The sequence below is a fragment of the Malurus melanocephalus genome, unplaced genomic scaffold (genome assembly GCF_030028575.1).
Source record: "Malurus melanocephalus ecotype Western Australia unplaced genomic scaffold, MMel_1.1 scaffold_33, whole genome shotgun sequence".
In the NCBI taxonomy this organism is placed as follows: domain Eukaryota; kingdom Metazoa; phylum Chordata; class Aves; order Passeriformes; family Maluridae; genus Malurus; species Malurus melanocephalus.
Genome location: NW_026623265.1, coordinates 703,570 through 714,409, shown reverse-complemented (window position 1 = coordinate 714,409; position 10,840 = coordinate 703,570). Strand labels below are relative to the sequence as shown.

At 36.3% G+C, this 10,840-nt stretch overlaps 1 protein-coding gene across 3 annotated transcripts in view; it reads right to left on the bottom strand.

Moving 5' to 3' along the window:
• FMN2 (formin 2) overlaps positions 1-9,503 on the bottom strand; it is a 169,886-nt gene extending 160,383 nt beyond the window's left edge. For 2 of the 3 annotated variants that reach the window (XM_057363967.1, XM_057363969.1), the window contains exon 1: positions 3,698-3,758. The gene's annotated coding sequence lies outside the window, so the exon portion shown is untranslated. Of the gene's footprint in view, positions 1-3,697; positions 3,759-9,436 lie in introns of those variants that run through there. The other variant, XM_057363968.1, reaches the window with a different exon arrangement.
• Positions 9,504-10,840: the final 1,337 nt, after the last annotated feature.

Below are 10,840 nucleotides of genomic sequence, written 5' to 3'. Positions count from 1 at the left end.
CCCCCCTTCCCCACCAACTCCCATCTCTTTCATCTATAGGGAGAATTGCCTTTTAGGACTCAACAAGCCCTTGGTGTGACTGGCAAGGGACAAGTCAAAAGATCAGAAAATAGAAAGTGAATTAAGAGACCATAAGTGTCCAGGATTAAAGCTGGTGCCACCCTTGCTTCATTTAGTTTCTAGTGGATATGATATTCTGCTTTTTTTTTTTACTTCTCTTTTTTAAGCACTATGAAATCATGCCTTATATATTGTATTTATATTAAGTAGAGGTGATCCMGCTACTGGGAAACCTGGTTTACCTATTGAGAGGCTTCCTTTATAAGAAGCTTGAACCTAGAAAGCAATGATCCCAGGTGAGATTTGACTTGCTTAGGAACTTTTGTTTAGTGCATGAAATAATATTGACTAGGATTTTCAAACACTTGCTACATAGTGCTGAACTTCCTTTCTCATAATTTCTAGGTAGTGATAACATTTAAAATTAATGTATCTGAAGAAGSAGTGTCTCCAGCAATGCAATGTTTGCCAACTGCATGCTGCAGAGAGCTGCTGGCTAGGAGCCAAAGTCTCTATGAAGCACTTAACCTCATGAATTTTTCCCCTAAATGCAATCATACATTTATGCATTGTGAAACAGCTTTTTTTTTTTTTTTTTTTTTTTTTTTTTAAATATGATCAGCTCTACATAGCATAACCCATACACATTTTAGTAAGTTGCTTTATTGTTTTCCCTTTGCATTTCCATATTCTCACTGCTTCTTTCTTGCAAAATGTACTTTTCATCATGAAAGCTACACAGAACCTATCACAGTTACTTATACAGGAGGAGTTGGCTGAACAGCAGCATTCAAACCCCTTGCCAGCATTCCAGAGATGTAAGCATTGCATTTCAGGGTTAGGCCACAGAAACTGGCTCCAAAAGTCCAGGCCTCCACAAATACTACAGCCAGAGACTCCTGTATTTGCAGCACAATGTAATACACTACTACTGTATCCAAACCCAAGCCATGAGGAAGTCTGAAAGTCTGGTTTATTCCCTATTATGAGATGAAAAATGAGGTATCTTGTGGCATAACTTCCACTCTTCCTTTCACAAAATTAATTTCAGACAAATGGTATGTTGAATGCAGATCAACAGGCCTTGTTTGCTAGTATATGCTGAATTAATTCAATGCAACACAGTTTAGTCTACACCCAGAAAAAAGAAAATATAGCAAAATATCTCTGGCCAGACTGTCAAAACAGTTTCTACCATTTAAACCACTATAAAGTACAATAAAAAATTGGACTTGCAGTCTAAATTATAAATTGTGTTTCATAAGGAATGAAAATTAAGCAATAAGGGTATTTCTTCAGATGTCATAATAGCTTTTGAACACAGTAGGAAACATCGACCAAACTTTTAAGATGGAAATCTTTAAACCCCTCCAAAATTCACACATGTGCAGAATCACTATTGGCATAAAGGGGGAAAAGATAAGCAGAACTGACTGTGCCAGTCGATCAAACAGGATTAACGTAGTTTAGGACTACCCACCACGAGCAAGCATTTCATAGGCAAAAACGAGAGTGGACAAGATTTATTGTACTAGAGGATAGGGAAAGAAAAAAGAACACAAAACTGTAGGAAACTGGGCCTCCTCATTTTCATTCCTTAGAAAAGAACATATTCTGTTAAATCAAGTGGAAAATTACATATTGTCTTGTTGGTTTTCTTGGACAACTCCCAGAGTGCTTAATGACAGGTTTGAAAAATGTAGACTTTGATCGTATCAGTGAGCCTTTTTGCCTGCAGAGAGCCCAAAATGTCATGAAACAATGGCGTATATTTGAGCTTAGTCCTTTTCTGCAGGAGACAAGGGATTAACTAAAGTACTCAGCACTCTTAATTTTATCTTCCCTACTGCAGAAATTGTCTACTAGTCTGAAGGAAAAATGGGTGAAGATCAGTTTTTCCTGAGATTTTAAAGTCTCAACCATTGACATTGTTTCTAAAAATATGTAAAGAGAAGAAATAACATTAATTTTTTTACCCTCTTATTTTAGGTATCAGTTATTGTTCTGTTGCATACACACATGCGGATTTGTAGAATTTGTGTCAAATAAAAAAAGAGAGCTTTTGATCAGTTTTCAGTTCTTGTTGAAATGCCAACTGTTCTCCTGTCAATTGCCATAAGAAGTATATCCACCATAAAGGGGACAACCTCTGTGTAAAATGCTTAGCCAAGTTTACAAAATGTGATAACTTGGGKTTTTTTTATTAATTTGTTGCATTCTTTCAAATACCTTTAGCAGTTAGAAAGCAGGACAGGACACCAGCTGGGCTACAAGTCCACCTGCACGCAGTACTTGCTAGCGCCCAACAAGTCCTGGCTGCCTCACTAGGCTCTGATAGGAATTACTCAAACAGAGACAGCTGCAAATACATGAAGTAGGCTCTATTCATTACTTATGTTTTATGTCCTTGGCTATGCTTTAGCATGAGGGACCTAAAGCCTGATTAGCACAATGACTTCCTACTGGTTCTGTAGTTAAAATGGCTTTCTTTTTGACAGCCGAATATTGATAATAAACTGAGTTTAGGACGTGATAGTCAATAAATCAAATATTTTGCAGATGAACAGGTGGCAAACTATTTAACAACAGTAAGACAGAAGAAACTGTACAGATAAATAACTCGGGTGTCCAGATGAAGGTCATAAAATTCAATTAGGATGATGAGGTTTTTTGCATCAGAAATGTGATATGCATAGAGGCCGCCACTTGACTACAGCTTTTTTAGGGCTAAATACATAGGGCAATTAGGGTGAATCAGGAAGGGAATTGAATGCTCTTCCCATGAGTAAAAGAAAGTTAAAATTTTACCACATCACTTTTTCTCACTATATCCATTCCCAATCTTAGATGTTCTTATGCCTTCTTCCTCAACTTCATTCAACATCTTCATCTGACCAAGCATCTGATAGCAAATGTCCTACTGAATTTTTTGTCCTGAGCAGCTAACTCTCCTTTGACTTGGTCTCAACCCCTACTGTATACAAGAAGTTTTTGTTTGATGTCTCATCTCATTTCATGATTTACCCAAGGTTATCCACAGACCAAGAATATCCTTAATATGATGGGTGACCCACTTCCAGCTACAAAAGGGCTCCTCTTTTCTATACTGGTTTATTTTCATTAATTCTTTTTTCTGAAATTGTTACTCATTTCAAACACTTACGGTAGTTTGGCTGTTTCTAAATGCACCTCCCTTTGCAGTGCCATTTTTTCCTTCTTCTAATCCCATTCTCTTCTATACATGATAATTGCTGTGTCCGTAAATGGTATATCATCACTCATTTTCTATCTTTTAATCCAAAATCTTGATCACTGTACCTAGAAGCACATGTGTGGCTATGATGGAAGGAGTCACTTCCAAATCTTGATACATGGTAATGAGTAGAAGCATGTAGGACCAAACATCTCTTTCTTCCACCCATTACTGTGGATAAGGAATACAATGAAATTATCTCACTGGTTTCCAGTTCAGACATTTAAATTGCTTTTACTTTTGCCTTCTTTGTGTTGGCTCTTGGATAACATAAGTAAATGTTAATGCCCACTTCTTTCAAATATTTTCAAGTCATGACTGACAATGTAAAGGATGTTCTGTGTTCATCATCTATTTTATCCATAATTCTTATACTAAACTTACTTTAGCTTTTTGCAGCAGATTCATTTCCTCTTTGTGAAAGCCCTGAGTTGGATTCCAGTCTTCTGCTGTGTTACAATCCAAACAGAAAGAGAAAGTAAAGAATAAAATATTTGCCTCCCCATCTTTTTATTGAGAGTTTATGCTGAGAAAACATATAGAAAAGAGATTAAGGAAAATTATATTTAAATACTAAAAACTTTAGTTCTGAGAGAAAATTTTGGTGTAGGGAGTCATAATTCAGAGAACGCCTGCTTGCTCAAGGTCTCAATTTCCCCTAAAATGGTAACACGATCTCCAGGGAACTGGTAACAACACCAAGCCTATCAGAGTTCAAGAAATGTTTCAACAAAACATTCATGCACATGGTGCAATTCTTGGACTGCTTTGCCTGGGGCCAGGAGTTGGGCTCAGTAATCCTGATGGGTTCATTCCAACTCAGCAAATTCTATGTTTCTGTGAAAATGTTGCAGCCTAGAGTGCTTTAGGAGACTAGTTATAGAACCTGAAGTGATACCCAGACATTAGTTAATGCAAAAATTGGCAAGAAAAATGTCAAGCAATTGTTTTATTATGATATGTCCCCGACCTTGCCAATATCCTCATATTAAGAGCTTACATAAAATTATTTAGAAATAACAGCCCTTCCCACCATCCAAGCTTGTCAGTTTCAGGCATTAAGTTACATGACATTTCCATTTCATTTATGTTCAGGAAAGATGTTCAAGTAAACAAAATTTTAATACTCAGCAACAGTCCCAAATTAAGCTTAAAGAGACTTTGTGTGAACTGTCCATAGTGCAGCTCATCTTTTTGTTTGTGTTTACAATAAGAGGGGAAAATGATGCCCTAAGTAGTCTTACCTTTCAATTTTTTTTTTTTATATCATACTCAGCACTGAAGAAAAAACATCACCTGGGGAAAAAAGATTAAACATTCAATTAACAAAATTCTGATGGTCTTCTCTGAGCCAGCTTAGCCTTGCCTGGGGTGTTACTACGGGATTTGTTTGCTTTACTAAAATAGTGTTAGGCTACCTTAGCATAGCCTAAAGAAAGAGAAAAATAAATTAATGAGAAGACTTGTGACTTTTAAATAGGATATTCCCATTATCATCTGGCACTTTAGTTGCTTCTGCATCAGAAATCTTCCCAATATCCACATATACTGAAATATTTCAGAATATATTACCTGAAAAAGTAAAAAAAAAATTGTACTTAGACTGGAGATACATCTGTTGCAACATCAAACTGCTAGCAGTGGTCAGTATAGAAAAATGTTTTAGGAAACACTGTAAGTGTAAGAAATAGGAAATTTAATTTCCCAAGTCTGTCATTCAGATTAACGAATGTCCTTTGATAAGGGGGTTGGTTGGTTTTAGTTGAGTCTCACAACTCCAAACAGTCTTGTGCTGAACACCTTGTTCAGGGTGTTGTTGCTGTCACGTTAGCTGTGTTTTGAGCTCACAGATGTGTCAGTCAAATGTGGGACCAGTTGCATCAAACACTAAGCAAAGTGCTACAAGTGTGCTCCTCCTACTCTGGAGCGCTGACAGTCTAAGCAGACTCACATGGATAACCTCATTAACTCAATTACAGTTATTCTCTCCCCCCCCCCTTTCACTGCTTTCACTCTTGCACCACAGTGCAGCGAAGAGGTATTTGATGGACAAATATCAGCAACCTTCCAGAAAACATAAACTAGAAATAGATTCTCAATGTGGAAAGGATAGACATCTTGACCTAGTAAAATTAAGCGGTCGTTTGATGTGTAGAGCCAGTACATGTAGAGTGGGAGAAGAAAGCGCTAAATCTGTCAGCACCTTCAAATCAAAGGACAATAAGCCACAGAAAGTCTCAGAACAGCACAGAGCATATGTGTCACTGACATGGGATGAATATAACATGAAATGCTCAATCACAATGTAGTGTTATAAGGAAGTGAAGGAAATTAAAGAGAGAATTGAAAAAGGGAAACTAAAGACAGATGGGAGATCAGTCTTTCCCGTAATACATCATAAGGGATGAACTCTGAGTGCCTTAGCTGTGGGTGTAGACATCAGCCTCACATTTGCATTTCATCCAAATATATGAATTCTTAAGCTCTGAAAAAACAAAGACAACCTTTACTGCCTCACTGATACCAAAGTGCTGTACTTCAGGTGCTCAATTGCAGAGGCATAAAATTACTCATGTTGATGTACTAAGTTTTATTTCCAACCCTTTATGTTACCAGTGCTGCTTTTGTGGCAAGACACTGTAGCCCAATGTGAGTATTCAAAAGACAAGGAAGCTCTCATGACAGGTCAAATATTGACATTAGACTCTACTATAATTCAAGAACTCCCTGTGTACTAAGCACCATGTAAGTGTAGCAGAAGACAAGGTTTGGGCTTTTATGGAGTCTGCTTGGTGATTTTTTTTTTTTGTCAGGGATTTTGATTTCTTCTTTCTTTTTCTCATTTATTTTTTTTTAAATTACATTGGGACACAAGGTGATTCCGGATAAAGCAGAAATGTGGAATATTAGTAAATACACCTTATTTTAATCTTGCCAGATAAGTATCTTACATCAGTCTGAGGAACAAGGAGAAAATTTGACAGAATATTTACAGATACCGCCTTCTTTGTGTTCCACTCCGCTGAACTTACTGTTTTTCACTCCCATTAGGAACTACTCATGACATAGTGGTTTTTCTTCCATTATCATGTCAATATCTGATTGGACACAAATAAACTTCTTCTGTTCCTTCTAATTCAACGTTAATAAAAAATATCTCAAGTGCCATAACAGGCTTCTAAGCAGTCCAAAGTTTCTGTTAAGAGTCTGACATCACTCCCTCTGATGTGGAAATCCAGCTGTGTCCCAGAGGGGAAATCAGATGGCTTTCCACTAAACCACAGTTCTCAAGGTTGTCTGCAGAAGAAGGAATAATTCTATTGGAAATAGCAGTGAATAAACATCCGTTTAGCAGTATGCAGGTTGTAAATTTTTTTCAGATAATAGAAATCAGACAATTTCCATACATATAATAATTGSTTTTAAAGATATGGAAAGCACAACAGATGTAAATTTTTAATTCAACTCCTATAGTCCTCAGCACAGTCACAGATCCTTAAAATGGCACTAGCCCAAATCAAGTATTAATAAGCTGATTTGTTGCCAATTAACGCCCTAACTACAGGGAAGATTTCAGGAAAACCTTAAGGCAAAACCCACACCAAAGTAATCTTTATTTATGAATATACATGTATCTTGATACAGCTGCCTTGATCCCTCAGTTAGGGTCTGCTCCAGCTGTGTCCTAGAACCCTTGAAATTCTTGTTGTAGCTTGAAATAAATAGATCCTGCCCAGTCTTTTCTGAGGAAGGCATACAGATTAAAGACAGAAATACCTTGTTCATGACCTAGAAAACTATTTCTTACGCAAATATTAGCATGCAGTATAGCTTACATTTCAAAGAGATGGAATGTCAAGTTACTTAAAAATTCCTCTAATGACAGTGTCTGCTGTGAGTTATTCTTATTCTTTTTTGATTATGCTTCATTCCACATTGTCTTCTGATTTTACATGAAAATAAGTGCAGAGAAGAGAGCCTTGAAATATTTGTAATGAGTATATATAAAGGCAGATTTAGAGAATGCAAATTTAAACTCTCCATTGAAATATAGCCTGCATATAAACTGCTGCTCCACAGAGTATAACTTTGAAGAAAGTCGTAAGTTCAGACAGAAAAGATACTAAAGGCCCAGGCTGTTGCATGAAGCAGAGAAACCTCCAGATCAGAATGAAATGATTAAAGCACTGGAAAGAAACTGGATTTTCTTATGTACGTGTGTGAAGACATCATAAAGAATCTAATATAGGTAAAGATTAAAATTTTGAATGTGTAAATATTTGTTGACTTCATACGTAATAAAGGATTCCGTTCTTATGCTGCAAAATGAATTAAAAAAAAAAAAGAAAAATAAAGGAGGTTTGATCCAGGTCATGAGTACATGTTCAGATAAATAATAAAAATCATTGTATATGTGCAGTATGATGATGAAAACTGCTGGGTTTTGGGGTATTTTGAGTTGTTGTTATCTGATGACTAAGACTGAGAAATCTTGCAGACATTTTGTAAACATCACAAATTTCATAAACTGGAATTGATTCCAAGACTATTTCAGACCTATCTAAAATAAGTTCTCACCACTTAAATGTCCTAATACCTGGCACATCTAGATTTTTCTGTTATAGACTCATTTGTATAAAGACTGCATGAAGGAACATTAAATCTCAGTTTTTTTCTGTTGAAAAATGTCTTTACAAAACTTCAAATTCAAGATGCTTTTTAATTCTTCTGCACTCTTGAGTGCATCTGGTTTCTACAGGCACACAGATGTAATTTTATTTGTATGACTTATTAGTTATTTCAACAGTTTGTGGGGTTTTGCACATATTTTAGACTGTTTCTTCTGCTAAAGAAATATCCACAGAAACTGGGTTTATATTGCTACCTTATTTATCATTTCAAACCAGATAAACCAGGTMTGATATACTAAGCCACGTACTTGGTAGTTTTTTTTAAACACATAGCTTTTTGTTTGTGGTAAGATTTCCCACTTCTCTTTCAGAATCTCTAGATAGCTCATAACTTTTTATCAGTTAAAAATGGTAAAATAATGATAACAATCCAGCTCAGAGAAAAGACTTGCAGATCTTAGAAGACTGAACGTAAGTTGCTCTAACACATCATTATCTGCTATTTATTTATTTAACACACTCATCATGTTTTTCTTTGAGGATTTGTCTTCAAATCAAAATCAAAATCCAGCATTGATAGGACAAACACAAGCACTTTGACACTATACCAAGTCTAATTTGGAAATATTATAGGTGTCTCCTTTGTCAAATTTATTGACACCTATTTTTCTTTGTTTACCCTTACTATACCTCCTCTTGAAGACATGCAGAAAAAAACTCTTTTGATGAAAGAAAAGGAAAAAAACACCCAAAAAATCCATCCATTCGGTCAGGCAGCCTGGGTCCCATAAATACAAGTTATTTTGTGTTATATGGGCAGCCTGAACATCAACAACAAAAAAAGGTTTTCTTTCTTAGACTGGGAGCTTCATAGGGAGTTAAGAATTCAGTTATAAATTTTCTGCTATACTTTTAGACCTTCCAATTTCTTTGAAAGTATATGCATATGTCAAGTGTTATATCTTAAATATATTTAGCTACATTAACACCTTTGTAGGCAAATGCAAGTGCAAGTCTACAGCTGCTCCTGGTCCAGCTGTCTCTGACTGGCACAGTTTTCTGTCTTTGATACCACCCATGCGATGCTCCAAATAAATCTCATTCACATGTGCATAGAGTTCAGTTTATCTCTTTCAGTCTTCATTGCTGAAAATGCCCTTTACCCTTATGCACAGCTGGTTGCTGCATGGCATTCCTTCTACTTAAAAGGTGAAAAACCTCTTAAGAGTCTAAGGCTGTTCAGAATTGCTCCCTGGAGTGGCTATAAGTTAAAACCCCAAATTCAGCCTTCCATCCTGTGAGATAATTCCAAAATAATCCTAGAAAAGTTTCAGATACTGCCAGTAACATGTGAGCCACTTAGTCTTGTGTCCAGACAGAATCTTATTTAGCAGATCATTGTGTTTTTCTTCAGATCTTAGACCATTTATTTCCCAATCATACCTTTAATAAAGGTAATAATGATAATAAAGTGGTCATAATGCAGACTTACCTTGTTTTCTGCCAGAATGTGTTCTGATGTGGACTCAGCAACTTCTGCTCAGTTGAAACATTTCCACACAGACTATACTTATACAAGAGTCAGGATGTCTGGCTTTTTGCTCTGGGCACCATTTCCAGTCACATGAGCTGGGAACTGTTTGATTCAGATGTTAACAGCCACTGACATTTGCAGGAATGTTAAAAAAAAATAAAAATCATAAATGCCATAAGAAATTTCACTGCTTAAAAGACTCAGCACAAAAGTTATTGAAAATGTGGTATGTGTTTTAKTTGGAGGAAGACTGGTGTTCACAGTAATACGTCACATAACTATATATTATGTTATGGAGCAAACCATATTGAATAAAGTTTTGTCCCAACTTTTATGTCTTTGCAAAATCATTAAAGTAGAACTTGTGGCAAATCAGGGAAGAATCTGACATTTTAATTTTAAATGGATGTTGGAGTTTCAGAAATTAAATGGGATGAATTCCACAAACTGACAAAAAGTCAGGATTTGAATAAATCTGTGATTGGCACCTAAGCTTCCAGTAAGCTCCCTTCACTCCCTTTATTTATTTTAAGCATATTTTTTAATTCTGTAAAGTGGTTTATTTTTTATTGTCCTAATTTGAAGGAGCTCTGCATCAGGGGGAGGGGGGAAGATGACAGATTTGTGGTTTACATTTCTTGGCGCTGTGGTAATGGAGACACTCAGAATACGTCTCTCTGTTCCAATTCATTTCATGCTCCAAGGAAGTCTCACGCTTACAAGGTGAACTTCAAGGGGCATTGCTCTGTCCCTGAATCATTGTCTTACAGGATAAGTCTTAGCTAACAGACTCTTGTTCCTCCCAGTGTAAATGGAAGTTAAATGGATTATTTTAGGCCTTCCTCCCACCTGAGATACTTCCTTTCTGCACTCTTTGGCCTCTTAAAGTGAATAACAAAAATCAAGAATCTCATGAAGCCTTCAAGGAGTATTCAGAAGTTTTGAAACCTTTTCCCTTTCAAGATCACAGAGAGAGGAAGAAATAGCTCCAAGCCAGCTAAATGCAGATAAAAACAATCCACACACACTGCTCCTTTATAACCTTTGCATGCTTCTGGGAACAAAATATTGGTAATTTTCTAAGGATAAACAGAGGAAAAGAAGACATGTGTTTGCTCTTTCCCGATTAATATGTTTTCCATGGCTCTTGCATGTTACTAAAGAGGTAACCAATTGGCAAACTAAATACTTCTAGGTACAGGAGGAGAAATAAATTGGTAAGTGTGCAATGAAAAGTTGCTCTAACACAGCTGGTAAATTCCTACTGCTGAGTGCAAGTTTTGCAGGAAAAACCTATACATATTTTGTGGCTGTCAGGCTTCCTAACTAAGCACAGATCACTCATCTACATTGTCCATCCAG